This window comes from Bos indicus, chromosome 13 (assembly GCF_029378745.1).
Source record: "Bos indicus isolate NIAB-ARS_2022 breed Sahiwal x Tharparkar chromosome 13, NIAB-ARS_B.indTharparkar_mat_pri_1.0, whole genome shotgun sequence".
In the NCBI taxonomy this organism is placed as follows: Eukaryota; Metazoa; Chordata; class Mammalia; order Artiodactyla; family Bovidae; genus Bos; species Bos indicus.
In genome coordinates this window covers 13,277,645-13,292,216 of record NC_091772.1, presented here as the reverse complement: position 1 = coordinate 13,292,216, position 14,572 = coordinate 13,277,645, and the positions used below count along the sequence as shown (strand labels likewise).

The window sequence follows — 14,572 nt, the reverse complement described above, 5'->3', positions numbered from 1 at the left end:
ATTTGACTTTTTTCTTATTTCTTGAGGTAAGCCTGTATTGCTATGAACCTTTCCCTTAGCACTGCTTGGAGTCCAGAAGTTTAACCAGGACTCAGTCACATCAGAAAGTTGGTCATCTGCTAGGCTGATCTTTGTCTTCAGCCCCTCCAGAGATTAAGTTTCAAGATCCAAACTCCCCGTGGGCTATAAATCACATTGGCAGCATAAATTATTTTGTACAAACCAAGGCCCCCAGGTTAACAACAACACTCTTATGAGGTAGGGTATCCCAAGAGCTGAGGGCAAAGGCCAGAAGTCTCTTGGGAAAGGTTAACCCTTTACTGCACATTTCCTTTCATTAAAAATATAGTTTGGTTATGTCTATTTTTGAACCTCATAGAAATGCTTCATATAAATCATTGTATGTATATACTTATATGATATGTTTCATTTCCTTTAAGAGTTGTTTTTTTAATTTATTCCATATTGGGTTAACATTCTAGATATTCTTATCAAATATTAAGGAGAGTCTTGAAATCTTATTATTGATAAGTAACTAGAGGCCAGCAATGAAGCCAGCCTAGAACTCGCCACGCAAACAGCTAAGGACTCCATGTGTTTATAAATTCTCCCCATACAGTCTTCATCCTAGAGGACCCCAGAATGAAATGCAGTCACTTTTGTTTCAATTGTCTGAAAAGGTCTCACTTGCCCACCTGTAATGATGAGTTTCAGTTATTAGGATCTCATCATATCACCTCCCACCTGTGTCCCCAACAAAGATGGAATCAATCACAGGCTAAGAGATCAATACATTTTTTCCTAAAGAGCCAGGTAGTAAATATTTTACTGTTTTCAGGCTATATCCTCTTTGTTCCAACTACTTACCTCTTATAACTACTTACCTACTTACCTCCACATGGGTTATAGCATGAAAGCAGCCATGGACAACATGTACACAAATGCGTGTGGCTGTGTCCCAATAAAACTGCATTTATGAACACCAAAATTTGAATTGTATATTATTTTTACATACTATGAGATACTATTCTTTTTCATTTTTTTCAATACCTTACAAAGGTAATAATCATTCTTAGCTCATATAAAACAGGTAGCAGGCTGGTTTCTGCCCTTTGGACCACAGCTTGCCAACCACTGGGTAGGCTAATCCATTGATTCAGAGGTTCTAGAATTGGATTCAGGTTTTCCATTTATATATTTATATTCCTCGTTGCTCCCGGTTCATCAATCTTATACTCTTGACAAGCATGAAAATGAATGTAACTCATCTAAAACATTTTAGAACCCAGTTTTTATTGCTTGGTCAAAAAATGAAAATGTTACACGTGGTAAATGGATTTCAGTAAGCATCAGAGCAGAACAACTGGCTAATGTTCTAGGTTTTACAACCTAAATAAAACAGACCAAGCAGATTCCTATAATAATTCTGTGACATTAAGTCCATAGTTAGAATTTCTATGGCAAAGGAAGGGCATTGATTCTCTTTCTTCCCCACAATTCAATCAACATGGATAAAATAGAGGGTAGTCATTAGGTACCAAAATCCCTAAGATAGTATAGACAACCCTTATAAAACCTTACAGCACAGCTGTAGCAACAGTCAGAAATCAGTTACTCAGCACCAACATTCTATTCTGATGAAGACTGAACAAGTTCCCCACAATTAAATCTTTCTCCTGCTGTCACTTTAGGTCAATGAGCAAATTGCAAGAGCAAATAACAGAAAATTCATATCATTTGCTTAATTACTATGCATTGCTTTCATTCCATCTTTATTTAACCAAAAAAATGAGCACATTTAAAAAATTAGCATAGAATATGTTTATCAAATTAAAGGACTGAACGTAATTACTTGTATTATTTTCATCTTTAGATCTGCAGAGCTTGAGACAGAGTGATCCCACCACACAGGTAAGAGATTGCATCTTTTGTAGACCGAAGATGGACAGTTTAAAGATACCTATTAAAAAGGTAGTGATGGCGGTTAACTCATGTGAATTCAGTTTTCTGCTTTTTGACGTATAAACACTTCTGTTGTTTCTCTTTGCATTTTTCTCTTTTGGATTGTGTTTACTGTTGAGTCTGCTCCATTTCCTCTTTGGATCACATTAACATCAAAGTTTTCCTGTTGTTGGATATTGACATCCCAGTATGACTATTTGATTTCAAATTCCTATACTTCTATTGCTTTTGGTTTCTTGCAAGGTGTTTTATTTTGTTTATCCAAAACATTGGCTTTTGAAAAAATATTTTGAATACGGTTATTGTAAGAATATAGAGAAAATTAGGTCCGAATATAGTTTTAACGTTGGAAGCAGCCAGCTATATGATAATGCCATCCTTTCTGCATTGACAAAATGGCACACCACACCCAATGAATCTCATTGTCACATTATGCTTGTTCAGATCACTCAGCAAGAATTTGTAGAAAGGGATATTACTTAACTTTTTCTTTTCTGTGATTTTATCAAAATAACAGTATTCAAATTAAAAAGGATACTTAATTCTCCTTCTTAAATAATCTAACACAGGATCACCTCCCTACTGTAGTGTTTCCATATCCATATCTTGTGCACATTTATGCACTGCCCATTTTTTAAGACAGTTCAGAAGATGCACAGAAACTAATCAGCCATCCTCAATTCGTCCCCACAGAAAGGCTATTCAGAAGAACCCTTTTCCTTCTTCTCTTAGGTTTTCAAATATCATTGCAACTGAATATTGATAAACTCTGAAACATTGTACCTGATAAATGATTTCTATTAATAGCAATTTCATCCATTAGAGCTTTTTAATTTGTTTTGGCTTTGTTGATTTTCATGCTCTAGTCTTTCATTTTTTCAATACATTCCATTTTTCTGTTTCTTTTCAAACTTTTAATCCAATTACCAGCCCTGTAAACAAGCATTTGCTGCTTCCCCAGTAGATGCACTGAACTGTGAGGGGAAGTGATTTCTGATTACAGACAGGCTAATTTTCAAGGGACAAGAGGAACAAAACACAGTGAACTGAATACAAGAATAATGGATAATACCTTGTTAGGGGACACATGGCACAGACTTAGAGCGCAGATGGAAAAGCGAAAACTTAACTTAATCCTAAAATGTGTATGCATTGCATGGATAGTAGTTGTGATCTGGGTCACATGCCATCGCTTGGTTATGAGAGGGAAGTTATTCACACACTTTATTGCTCAGGAGTGTTCAGTAACATCAGGATTAGCTTCTCTAATTGAGAGGGTGACAAAAAGCAATTTAGATCCTGTAAAGCCCTAGAGTTTTGTCAGTGGGGCCAAAAGCAAAGGCTCTTAGGCTGGAACATCTCCACAATTTCTAGATTTTTTATTTCTTATCCCTCTCCTTTCTTGGTTCCCTCTCTCATGTATTTCCTGAACCTTGAGGTATAATTAATAACATCTTGGGAGTTATCTATGTTATAGCCTTCACATATCACCTGACGGTCATGTCTGGGGATCAAGAGAACACCACTGATGACGGTGAATTGTGTTTGTTTTAATATGAGGCAAGAGTTGGGAAACGCAAGGAGTCAGATGACTATCAAAAAGTCCCTAAAATCATGGGGGTCACACTACTAAATGTCTTGATCCTCCAACAGTGTGAAGTCTGATCATGATTATTACCTATTTAAAGCAGAAGCAAGACAAAGTGACCTTGAAACTAGATGCCACTGTTTTCTGGCCATAAATCTTACCCAGCATCTGAGGGGCAGGGTGTAAAGGGTAGGAATGGCAAGTCCTTTGCATTGGCAGAGGGTTCAGTAGAATAAAGTTGAAAAATCGCAACTAATGAGTACTTCGTCATACTAGGCCGCCTTCCAACGTAAGAATAGAACATCCTGTTTTGAAGATCCTAAACCGAAGAACAAGGTTTATAGGCAACAGAGTTTTTAAGAAAACCAGCAGGCACATAATAGTCACAGCACTGGAAGCTACCACAACGAGCCTTTCACCGCCGTGAGCTAAGATTCCTCCAAAATAATGAATTATCTTTGGTCACAGCAAAGCTCATAAAGGCAGGAGGCTAAATACTAAAGACCACCAGAGACCAAAATATCAATTTTTCAGAGAGAAGAAGAGCTTGATAGGGCTGTCAGAGTAAGTTAAATGTAGTGATGGGAAAGCGGTAAACTCCATGAATTTTCTCTGTAAATTTTCTCCGAGCATCTTGTAGGTTTGATGAGCTTCTGGGAATCAGAAGTCCAGAGGTAGACAGATCAGCTTGAACTTTGGCCCTACCTTCCGATGGTCTCGTGAAGCGTAGTCTGACTCTACGTAGTAGCACAGTTCAACATATTTCTCTCTGTTCTTTGGGCAAACATTAAATCATGAAACCTTGCATAGCACTTAAGAGACATTTAGCTGCCAAATGATGAGTAAAATGGGTGATTTAGACACTAAAATCCAAAGCTTGATGTCATTTTTATCATCTCATTTCATTATGTACTATAAAATACAGAGCTATATCTTATAATGACAATGACAATCATAAACCATATATTCTGTAGATTCACTTCTAACACTCACAGAATGCATTTTAGACAGAGTATAGTCCGTATACAACTAATAAATAGGGCATTTGACTTTAGCTTCAAAGGTTTTATATAATGTCTCAGAGGCCATGACCCCAAAAAATCAGATGTTCATTTGAATCCTGACTTAATGTAAGGCTGACTTTATAACTATCGATAAAGAAGACTTTTAGAAACAGTCTGTTTCCTAATAGACCAAGAGCACTTGTAAGAGCTAGATAAAGAGAATAAACACAAATAAGACTTTAGTCAATACAATCTGACATTTAGAAGGTGAACGATCTAGTTTGGCTTTCTACATTGATCAAATTCACTAGATACTAGATACTGAAGAGTAAAAGAAGAGTCAGAGGAAAGAGCCCAGTTCAGAATGGAAATGGCAGGATAAGGAGTGAAGTGCCTTCTCTGGCTTTTTTCACCCACAATTGTCACAGGAGTCATTGTAAACCACAGCTGGGTCATCAGGACCCTGGACCATTATGTGACAGGGAATTTTATTTACATTTCCTCTGTCAACATAGTAACCATAGTGCAAGAAGTTGGACTACATTGTTGGCAAATAGTATTTGATTCTTTCAATTTGTTGATAAGATTGGAGGGGTGCTGTTTCACTTTGCCTTGTTGTTGTTGCTATTCATTCAGTCACTAAGTCACGTCCAACTCTTTGCCACCCCATGGGCTGCAGCACGCCAGGCTTCCCTGCCCTTCACTATCTCTCAGAGTTTGCTCAAATTCATGTCCATTGATTCGGTGAGGCCATCCAATCATCTCATTTTCTGTTGCCCCTTCCTTCTCCTGCCCTCAATCTTTTCCAGCATCAGGGTCTTTTCCAATGAGTTGTCTCTCCACATCAGGTGACCAAAGAATTGGAGCCTTAGCTTCAGCATCAGTCCTTTGCATGGCCCTGTGCTACTTGCAGATTAGTTGGCAAGGGGTTTGAAGTTGTTCTATAAGTCTAAACCAGAGAACGTTAACAGGAAACTTAATTGCTAAAAAAAAAAACCCTTAATTTTCTGTGTATGTGTGTGTGTGTGTGTGTGTGTGTGTGTGTGTTATAACCTTCTGCTAACCTCATCCCTTCTCCAGTCAGGCAAGGCAAGTGTGTTAGTCACTCAGTCATGTCTGACTCTTTGCGACCCCATGGACTGTAGCCCACCAGGCTTCTCTGTCCATGGGATTCTCCAGACAAGAACACTGGAGTGGGTTGCCATTCCCTTCTCCAGAGGATCTCCCTGACCCAGGGATTGAACCCAGGTCTCCCACATTGCAGGCAGATTCTTTACTGTCTGAACAACCAGGGAAATCAGGGCTGGTCTGTTCTCCGATGACCGGTCCTGTGATGTGGCTTTCTCATCTTCCTTTATCTGGGGCTCTCAGTCTGCCCTGATTTCACATTCTTGATTAAAGCTCAAGTAATAGTTTTCTCCCCTAAATTCTTGAACTCTCATAATTGTATACTCTTTAAGGAACAGAGAACAGTCATCTCTCATCTATTTTGGTTCTGTTTTTCTAGATCTAATCTATGCCTGAGGAGCTCTGTTCCCTTCCTGTCTTCAACCATGAAAACACCCTGTGCTTAAACCCTGGGGGTTCCTCTTCCACATCCATATTTCACAAAAGAGTCTATTGTAAAAATCACTGCACAGGTTGGCATAGTTGCAGAGCATTGATGCTGTGGGACTGAGTGGTTTTTTAATGGATGTCCAGAGTCTGTGCCCAAAAGAACTTCCATAAAATTGCTAAAGGTTAACTTTCTTCCACCTCAGATTTGCTACTGAAATTAGCAGAGCTCATTTGAGAGATAAATTTGCTCTTTAAAAATTTATTTCCTCTGCATTCATTTTCTCCTCCTATAAATGGGAACCTGGGATCTCGTAAAACTGTATTAAAATTATCAAATACTATTGAACCAACCTAATGAAAATTTTAACCAAAAGTCATTGTAAATTAGGTATGTGCTATACTGAGAACACAAGCCCTTGTAAAGTAGATATTGTTCTTATGTAAACTCATGAATGGAGACCTTCTTGAATAAATTACTTCTTAATAACATCAGAGAGTCATTGGCTGGGTAAATACCTCCCCGGGGCATTCACTGAGATCCTTGAATTTAAATGTTCAATAGAACTTCATATTTGTCACCTTTACTAATGAGTTTTTCTTTATGAAATCACTATTAGCATGAAAAAGTTAAATTTTGTGTATAATTTCTAAAATTAATGCTCCTTGAAAGACCTCAAGGGCTTGAAATTTGTCTTGCTGGAATGCAACATTTACATAATTTCTATTGCCCCAACATTTACACTCCCCAACTTCACTGTCAATTTGCTACCTGGAGCAGGAGGGAAAACATAATCTGAACAGCCAGAAAGTCTGGAAACTTCTGCTCAGAAGAGTGATGGACAGCAAAGAACTGAGTAGCAAAATCATATTCTAACTTGTGATTCAGGCATCAGCAATCTTTACAGTGGTTTTTTTCTAGGCCACACATTTCCAACAAATCCTACTGTGGCTACCACATTGGTCACACTCAGGCATGAGCTACTGAAATGTTAAATGATTCCCCGAATGATAAGAATTTGCTCTGTTATTTGTCTCTGCGGAGTTTTTATTTGGGGATTCAAGATTTTACGTGCATTCTCATTTCAACTTTGCAGCAGATGCTGCAGGTATTCTCTTATTAAGATAAGAACTGCAGGTCCTGTAACTTCAGCGTGGAATTGTTGAGATACCACACCCTACAGCACTCTTTAACAGGGAAGGTGCCACCCTTGCTTGTAAACAAACCTGAAGCTGCCTTTCCGCATACGGAGTAGCACAGCAAAACCATGAGGCCTAGAGAGGCCACTCCCATGACATACTCAGGAAGAAAGAGGCAAATAGACTACAACCATTGTTTTCTTGTGCAGTCCAGATCCTGCCCAGGCTCCTCCTGTCTGTGGCCTACTACATCCCCAAATTTACAGATGATTTCTTGCCACTAAGCCAATAGGCTATTTGCTGCAGGAAAATGCAGAGAACACCCTGAGTGCCACACAGGGAGTTCAGTGCATTGCTTCCCAACCATGGCACCCCTACAAGACTTACAGCATTTTGCTTCCGCCCAGATTGAATCAAAACCATAAGACTAATTCATGATGATACAATTGGTTGTAAGAAAATGAATGGTACCCTTTCTGAGTGCCATAATTTTATACCACCTTTGCAATATATCCAGTCAAAAAAGTGTCTTTAACAAACTCAAAATGTGAAAAGTTAAAAAGAGTACTTGCATAAACTTCATATTACTGTGAAATATTTTCTAACATATAGGCTAAAGATATTAACAAAAGTTACTCAAGGAGGGTTTTATGTCAATGAATTTGCTAAAATACACATAAACGCTGTGAGTTAAGTTTTATTTGGGGGCAAAATGAGGACTCTAGTCTAGGAGACAGCATCTCAGGTAGCTCTGAAAAACTGTTTCAAAGAGGTGAGGGGTGGAGAGAAGTTCAGAATAAATGTGATTTTGATGAACAGGAAGTACATACAGTCAAGCACATATATATATATATACATTTTTTTGCAGAGGTTTCTGTTACTCTCATGAAGGTTACTGTTAGTCACGAGGGGCAGACATCACCAGGAAGGAATTTAGTGCCTTTCTAGATATGAGGAGATGCAAGAATTGGGATCATAAATTCATCTCCTGAAAATATCAATCTGAAGACCTGTTCTACCAGTTTTTCCCAGAGTACAGAGTCCCCCTCATTCCTGATTTCCACCCTGAACTCTTTTCAGGGTGATGAAGATCTATAGCTGCAACAGCTCTTGATTTAATCCTTGTGGAGGTGGATAGCAAGTGTCAATCTGTAGGTGACACATGCAAATCACCAAGACACAAGGCAGCCTTGCCAAGACCCCAGATTAGCAAAAAACTGAGCATGTACACCAGCCTCCACAAAGAAAGCCCACATTCAGCCAAAGATTTTAAACAGAAGTGAAAGCTGCTTCCACATTATGCTACAGAGTCATTGAAATACATATATTCTAACAAAATTATATATATATATAACATTTTTTCTGCTGAATTTCACATCAAATCAAATATATTTGAAATCAAATATGAAGTCCCACCAAAAATAGTTCCCAGGTTAATTCATTCAACAAGTACAAGTTGAGAACAGTCTAAGCACCCGACGGATTCCAGTGGTAAGAGTCCTAGAAGACAAGATTGAGAGTGAGGGGCCAGGAGTGACCAGCTCTGTGCAGCGGGAGGTGTAATATGCACACACAGAAAGCTCTTCGGTTGTCCCTTTCTGTGTCATTTCCCCAAGTCCTAATTCCTCTCTTCTCCCAAGACCCTTCAGGATCATAGAGAGTTCCTCCATGCTAACACGTGCTCTGACCTCACATGGAGTGTCAGAACTTGGAAACTTTTTTTCTGTTTTGACTTGTTCATTACAGTGTCTGAGTGGCAGGTGTCATCTTCTAGGGTACAAAGTACACTTATGTCTGTAAATCCCCTTGCAGGGGTGAGGTTTGAGTTATAAAAAATCAGTATGTTTCCTGCCTATCAATTTTGTATGATAAAGATTATCTATATATCTTATTTAGTAAGAGTTATCCATATCTATGAGCTTCCCCAATGACTCAACAGTAAAAAAATCTACCTGCAATGAAGGAGACACAGGAGACAAGGGCTCTATCCCTGGGTTGGGAAGATCCCCTGGAGGAGGAAATGGCAACCACTCCAGTATTCTTGCCTGGGAAATCCCATGGACAGAGGAGCCTGGTGGGCTACAGTCCAAAGAGTATCAAGGAGTCGGACACAACTAAGCCACTGAGCACCGTACAATACATCCATGTCTATGCTAAAGCAGCACACTACGTATAAAGTACTGACTTGCCAAAATAAAGGTAGAAAACAAAGTCGAGGATGCCCACCTATTCCCATCCAGCATCCATACATTCCTGACATTCTGAGTGGCAACCATGCAGGCCTCAAAGAGAGAACACCTGTGTGCAGGCTCCAGCTCAGCCTCTGTCGAACTCTGTATCCTTGGAGAAGTTTTCTTTTGTTTCAGCTTCCTTTTCAGAAAAATGGAGAATCACAGCTATTCCTATCTTTCAGTGTGATTTTATGGGTTAGATAATAAAATATATTGAAGATGCTTGGTATCATGACTGGAACATGTCATCAGGACATCCTGACTCAGAACAAGATGAAGGAAATAACGGTCCACCTGGAGAAGGCATCCAGACTCAGCAAGCTGAGTTTGGGGGAACACTGAGTGTGCCACAGTGAAAGTGGAGGCCACTCAGCTGTGTCTAGCTCCTTGTGACCCTACGAACTATACAGTCCATGGAATTCTCCAGGCCAGAATACTGAAGTGGGTAGCCTTTCCCTTCTCCAGAGATCTTTCCAGCCCAGGGATTGAACCCAGGTCTCCCGCATTGCAGGCAGATTCTTTACCAGCTGAGCCAGAGTCGGACACGACTGAAGCAGCTTAGCAGCAGCAGCAGCAACAGCACAAGGGAAGCCCAAGAATACTGGAGTGGGTAACCTATCCCTTCTCCAGGGAGATCTTCCCAACCCAGGAATTAAACTGGGGTCTCCTGCATTGCAGGCAGATTCTTTACCAACTGAGCTATGAGGGAAGCCCGAGTGTAATTCCCAGGCCCTGTCCTTGGTGTTCCCACCCTGTTATTTAGGACACTCAAGCTTGACACATGAACATTCCAAATTACAGGGCGGAAACACCAAGGACGGGGCCTGGGAATTACTGACACGGTAGTGGCTTTTTGGAGGATATTACCAATGTGATAGAGGTGTGGAGAATTAGTGACAAAGTAGCAAAGCAGCTCTTGGATGACAGCTGTCCATTGCAAATAAGGAGGACCATGGAAAACCCATCTCATTAAGAGTGCTGCCAAGTACCACTTAGGGCAAGGTGTGAGAATAAGGAGTTATATACAAGCCAGCTCTGTAGGCATCTGCAGAGAGTTGGCATGGCAACCCCAAGCCCTGACATCATACCAGACATTTCATTTCATAGATCCTAGGAACTCATCTGATGGGACAGTCAATTTATGATTGAATATTCACTTTAACTGGAAAATGTCTCCAAGAGGATCTTAAGCTCTTGGAATTGATTTGTGGAGCTCAGAGTGGTAGAACAGCTCAAGGATACCCCTTGACACAATGCATGTTAACTGACTTCTCTGCTGTAACATGGCAATAATAATACCTCCGTCTCTCAGGGTGTGGGGAGGATTGAATAAGAAAGACAAAACATTGGAAATTGCTAAGCAAAGTCTTGGATGCAAAGTAAATGATAAACACTTGTAACTTTCCTTTCTTTGTTCCTCCTAATTCCTTCTACTTTAAAAAGGAGGAATTCTACCTTTTCTCCAAATTACTTGTCCTTTAGTTTTCAGGCTTACCCATCCAAACTGTGGAGAAGTCTTCTCGGTACACTGCAGGTCTGGGGCTCTGATCCAAGAACATGGTTGTCAGCAAAACCATTTTGGGCTTGACTGCTTCCTGACTTCAGTTTTATTCTCTCTCACTTTACGGAAAAGTCTGCAATGAAAGATTTCTCATAGCAGCCGTCTATTTATTTTCATGAGCAAACAGCAAAAGATTGTGCAAAAATTAAAGAGCTTGTTTTCACACACGGAAGGAAGAATTGTCTGGAGTCATTCTTTTCAACACCACCCACATAGAGTTTTAAGCATCTTAATCATCACTCCGGATTATAAAATTCCATAATGAGTTCTGTCTTTGCAGCGAGCTTACAGGGTGGCTTTAGGTAATTATGTATAATATGCTGCTTTGCTGTTGTTCAGTAGCTTAGTCGTATCTGACTTTTCGACCCCGTGGACTACAGGTCGCCAGCCTTCCTTGTCCTTCACTATATCCCAGAGTTTAGTCAAACTCATATCCATTGAGTCAGTGCAGTGATGCCATCCAAATATCTCATCCACTGTTGTCTCCTTCTCTTTTTGCCCTCAATCTTTCCCAGCATCAGAGTCTTTTCCAATGAGTCGGCTCTTCACATCAAATGGTAAAAATATTGGAGCTTCATAAGTCCTCCCAATGAATAATCAGAGTTGATTTCCTTTAGGATTGACTGGTTTGATCTCCTTGATGTCCAAGGGACTCTCAGGAGTCTTCTCCAGCACCACAGTTCAAAAGCATAAATTCTTCTGCATTCAACCTTCTTTATGGTCCAACTCTCACATCCATACATGACTACTGGAAAAATTATAGCTTTGACTAGACTGACCTTTGTTGGCAAAGTGATGTCTCTGCTTTTGAATACACTGTCTAGGTTGGTCATAACTTTTCTTCCGAGGAGGAAGTGTCTTTTAATTTCATGGCTGCAGTCACCATCCACAGTGATTTTGGAGCCCAAGAAAATAAAGTCTGTCACTGTTTCCATTGTTTCCCCATCTATTTGCCACGAAGTGATGGGACCAGGTGCCATGATCTTAGCTTTTTGAATGTTGAGTTTTAAGCCAGGTTTTTCACTCTCCTCTTTTACCTTCAAGAGGTTATTTAGTTCTTCTTTGCTTTCTGCCATTAAGGTGGTGTCATCTGCGTATCTGAGGTTTTTGATATTTCTCCTGGCAATCTTGATTCCAGCTTGTGATTTATCAAGCCCAGCATTTCACATGATATACTATGCATATAAGTTAAATAAGGAGGGTGACAATATACAGACTTGATATACTCCTTTCCCAATTGGTTAATTGACTTATATGACATATATAATATCTATTATGTTTATATAGTATATAATTGCATTCTAATAAATTAGTATATATGTTATGATAATATATATCTACCACACAGTATATAACATATAGTATATACATTATTTTGTTATTGTTTAGTCTCTAAGTCATGTCCGACTCTTTTGTGACCCCCTGGACTGTAGCCGGCCAGGTTCTTATGTCCATGGGATTTCTCAGGAAAGAATACTGGGGTGGGTTGCCCATTTCCTTCTCCAGGGGATCTTCCCAACCCAAGGATCAAACCTGTGTCTCCTGCTTGGCAGGCAGAATCTTCACCACTGAGCCACTTGGGAACCCATATACATTATATGTTAGGATATTTTATGCACTATTATATATCTACCACACATTATATGTAGATATCTACTACATACTATAGTAGATACTTACTATTATATTATATATATGTGTATATATATATATATATATATTAATTTCTTCACAATAAAAGCCTTACTTTCCTCACAGAGATTTTTTGATGAGCAAGTATGATAGATGATGATACGAAAAGTCCTTTGAAACATTAAATATTCCAACTATGCTGCTCATTTACTTATGTATACATATGTATATATACACATCAAACTTACCAAAGAAAACAATACATATATTGATGACAACTCCACTTAAGTTTCTGACCACTGAATAATTAATAATCAATAATTATAACAATTAATTAAAATTATATTAATTAATATTAGTAATTATGGCTTGACCAGCAAGACCATAATTATTCATTGAGGATAAAAGAGAATTTCTATGAAACTTCAGGGTTTCATAGAAACTTATTTTTTTGTATTTCATACAAACTTATTGTTTTTTGTATTTCATACAAACTTATTGTTTCTGTACAATAAGCTCATTGAGAGCATACTTAGTTTTGATTGCAGCCTGTGAGCCTAGCAGTGTGCTAGAGAAGGATGGAATAGCCAGGGTGAGCAATTCACATCACATGCAACCTTTGTCCTTGTGGAGATGAACACTTAGACATTCAGTAAATAATGGCACAAATAGATGTATAATTGCAAATTGGCTCCATGCGCTAATGGATAAGAACAGAGCAAATAACATGGGCACGGGACCTAATCATCAAGGTGTTCCTTAAGGAACAGACATCCTCCGGTATCTGAAGGGTGATTTGCAGTTATCTAGACAGACAGCGTGGGAAGAGAGATGTGGGATGCCTGCTCCAGGAGACGGGGTCTCAGGTGTCCTGGCTGGAGGAGGGAGCATTCTACCTAAGGCAGGAGAGCTTTCTGGTTGGGGAACTGGGAGATGGTCTGTGCAGGAGGAGTTCAGGAGACAAGCGGGACCCAGGTTGCCAGAGGAGGCTGACCTTGCTGACTGTGTCAGGAATGTTGCTCTTTTTTTATTAGTATTATTCACTCATTCATGATTGCATCCACTCGTACAGACACTTTGTAGGCACTGGGGCTACAGATAGGAATGGCCCGATCTCTGCCTGAAAGACTTACAGTCTAACAGAAGAGGTGATGTTCTAGATACATAGAGGATACAGATAAGGAGATTGGTCAATTCTACAGGGACTGGAAATCAGGAAAGACCTTATGGGGAAAATGACCTTTGTTCAGGATCAAGACTTCAAATCAAGAAGTCTTTCTTGATTTCCAATCTCCATAGACCTGACCACTCCCCTCCTGAACTCGGGACAATCCTATCAGCAATTGATAATCAGTCGTACTGTGACAACTTTTCTGGCTTGAATTATCCACATAGACTACTAGAATGACTCTCACAAGTGTTAAAAGTGTTAATCACTCACTCAGTTGTGTCTGACTCTTTGTAACACCATGGGCTGTAGCCCTAGGCTTCTCTGTTCATGGAATTCTCCAGGCAAGAATACTAGAGTGGATTGCCATTTCCTTCTCCAGGGGATCTTCCTGACCCAGGGATCAAACCTGGGTCTCCTGCATTGCAGGCAGATTCTTTTTTAATTTTTTAAAAATTAATTTATTTATTTTAATTGGAGGCTAATTACAACATTGTAGTGGTTTTTGCCGTACATTGACATGAATCAGCCAGAGGTGTACATGTGTCTCCCCATCACGAACCCCCCTCCCACCTCCCGCCCCATTGCATCCCTCTGGGTCGTCCCAGTGCGCCAGCTTTGAGTACCATGTTTCATGCATTGAACTTGGACTCGTCATCTATTTCACATATGGTAATATACACGTTTCAATGCTATTTTCTCAAATCATCCCACCCTCACCTTCTCCCACAG

General features: G+C 39.6%; 1 protein-coding gene across 1 annotated transcript in view; it reads left to right on the top strand.

The window, feature by feature from the left end:
* The first annotated feature begins 1,877 nt into the window (after window positions 1-1,877).
* The window catches only part of CELF2 (CUGBP Elav-like family member 2), a 671,895-nt gene continuing 659,200 nt past the window's right edge, over window positions 1,878-14,572 (top strand). The window contains exon 1 of the mRNA XM_070800750.1: window positions 1,878-1,911. The gene's annotated coding sequence lies outside the window, so the exon portion shown is untranslated. The remainder of the gene's footprint in view (window positions 1,912-14,572) is intronic.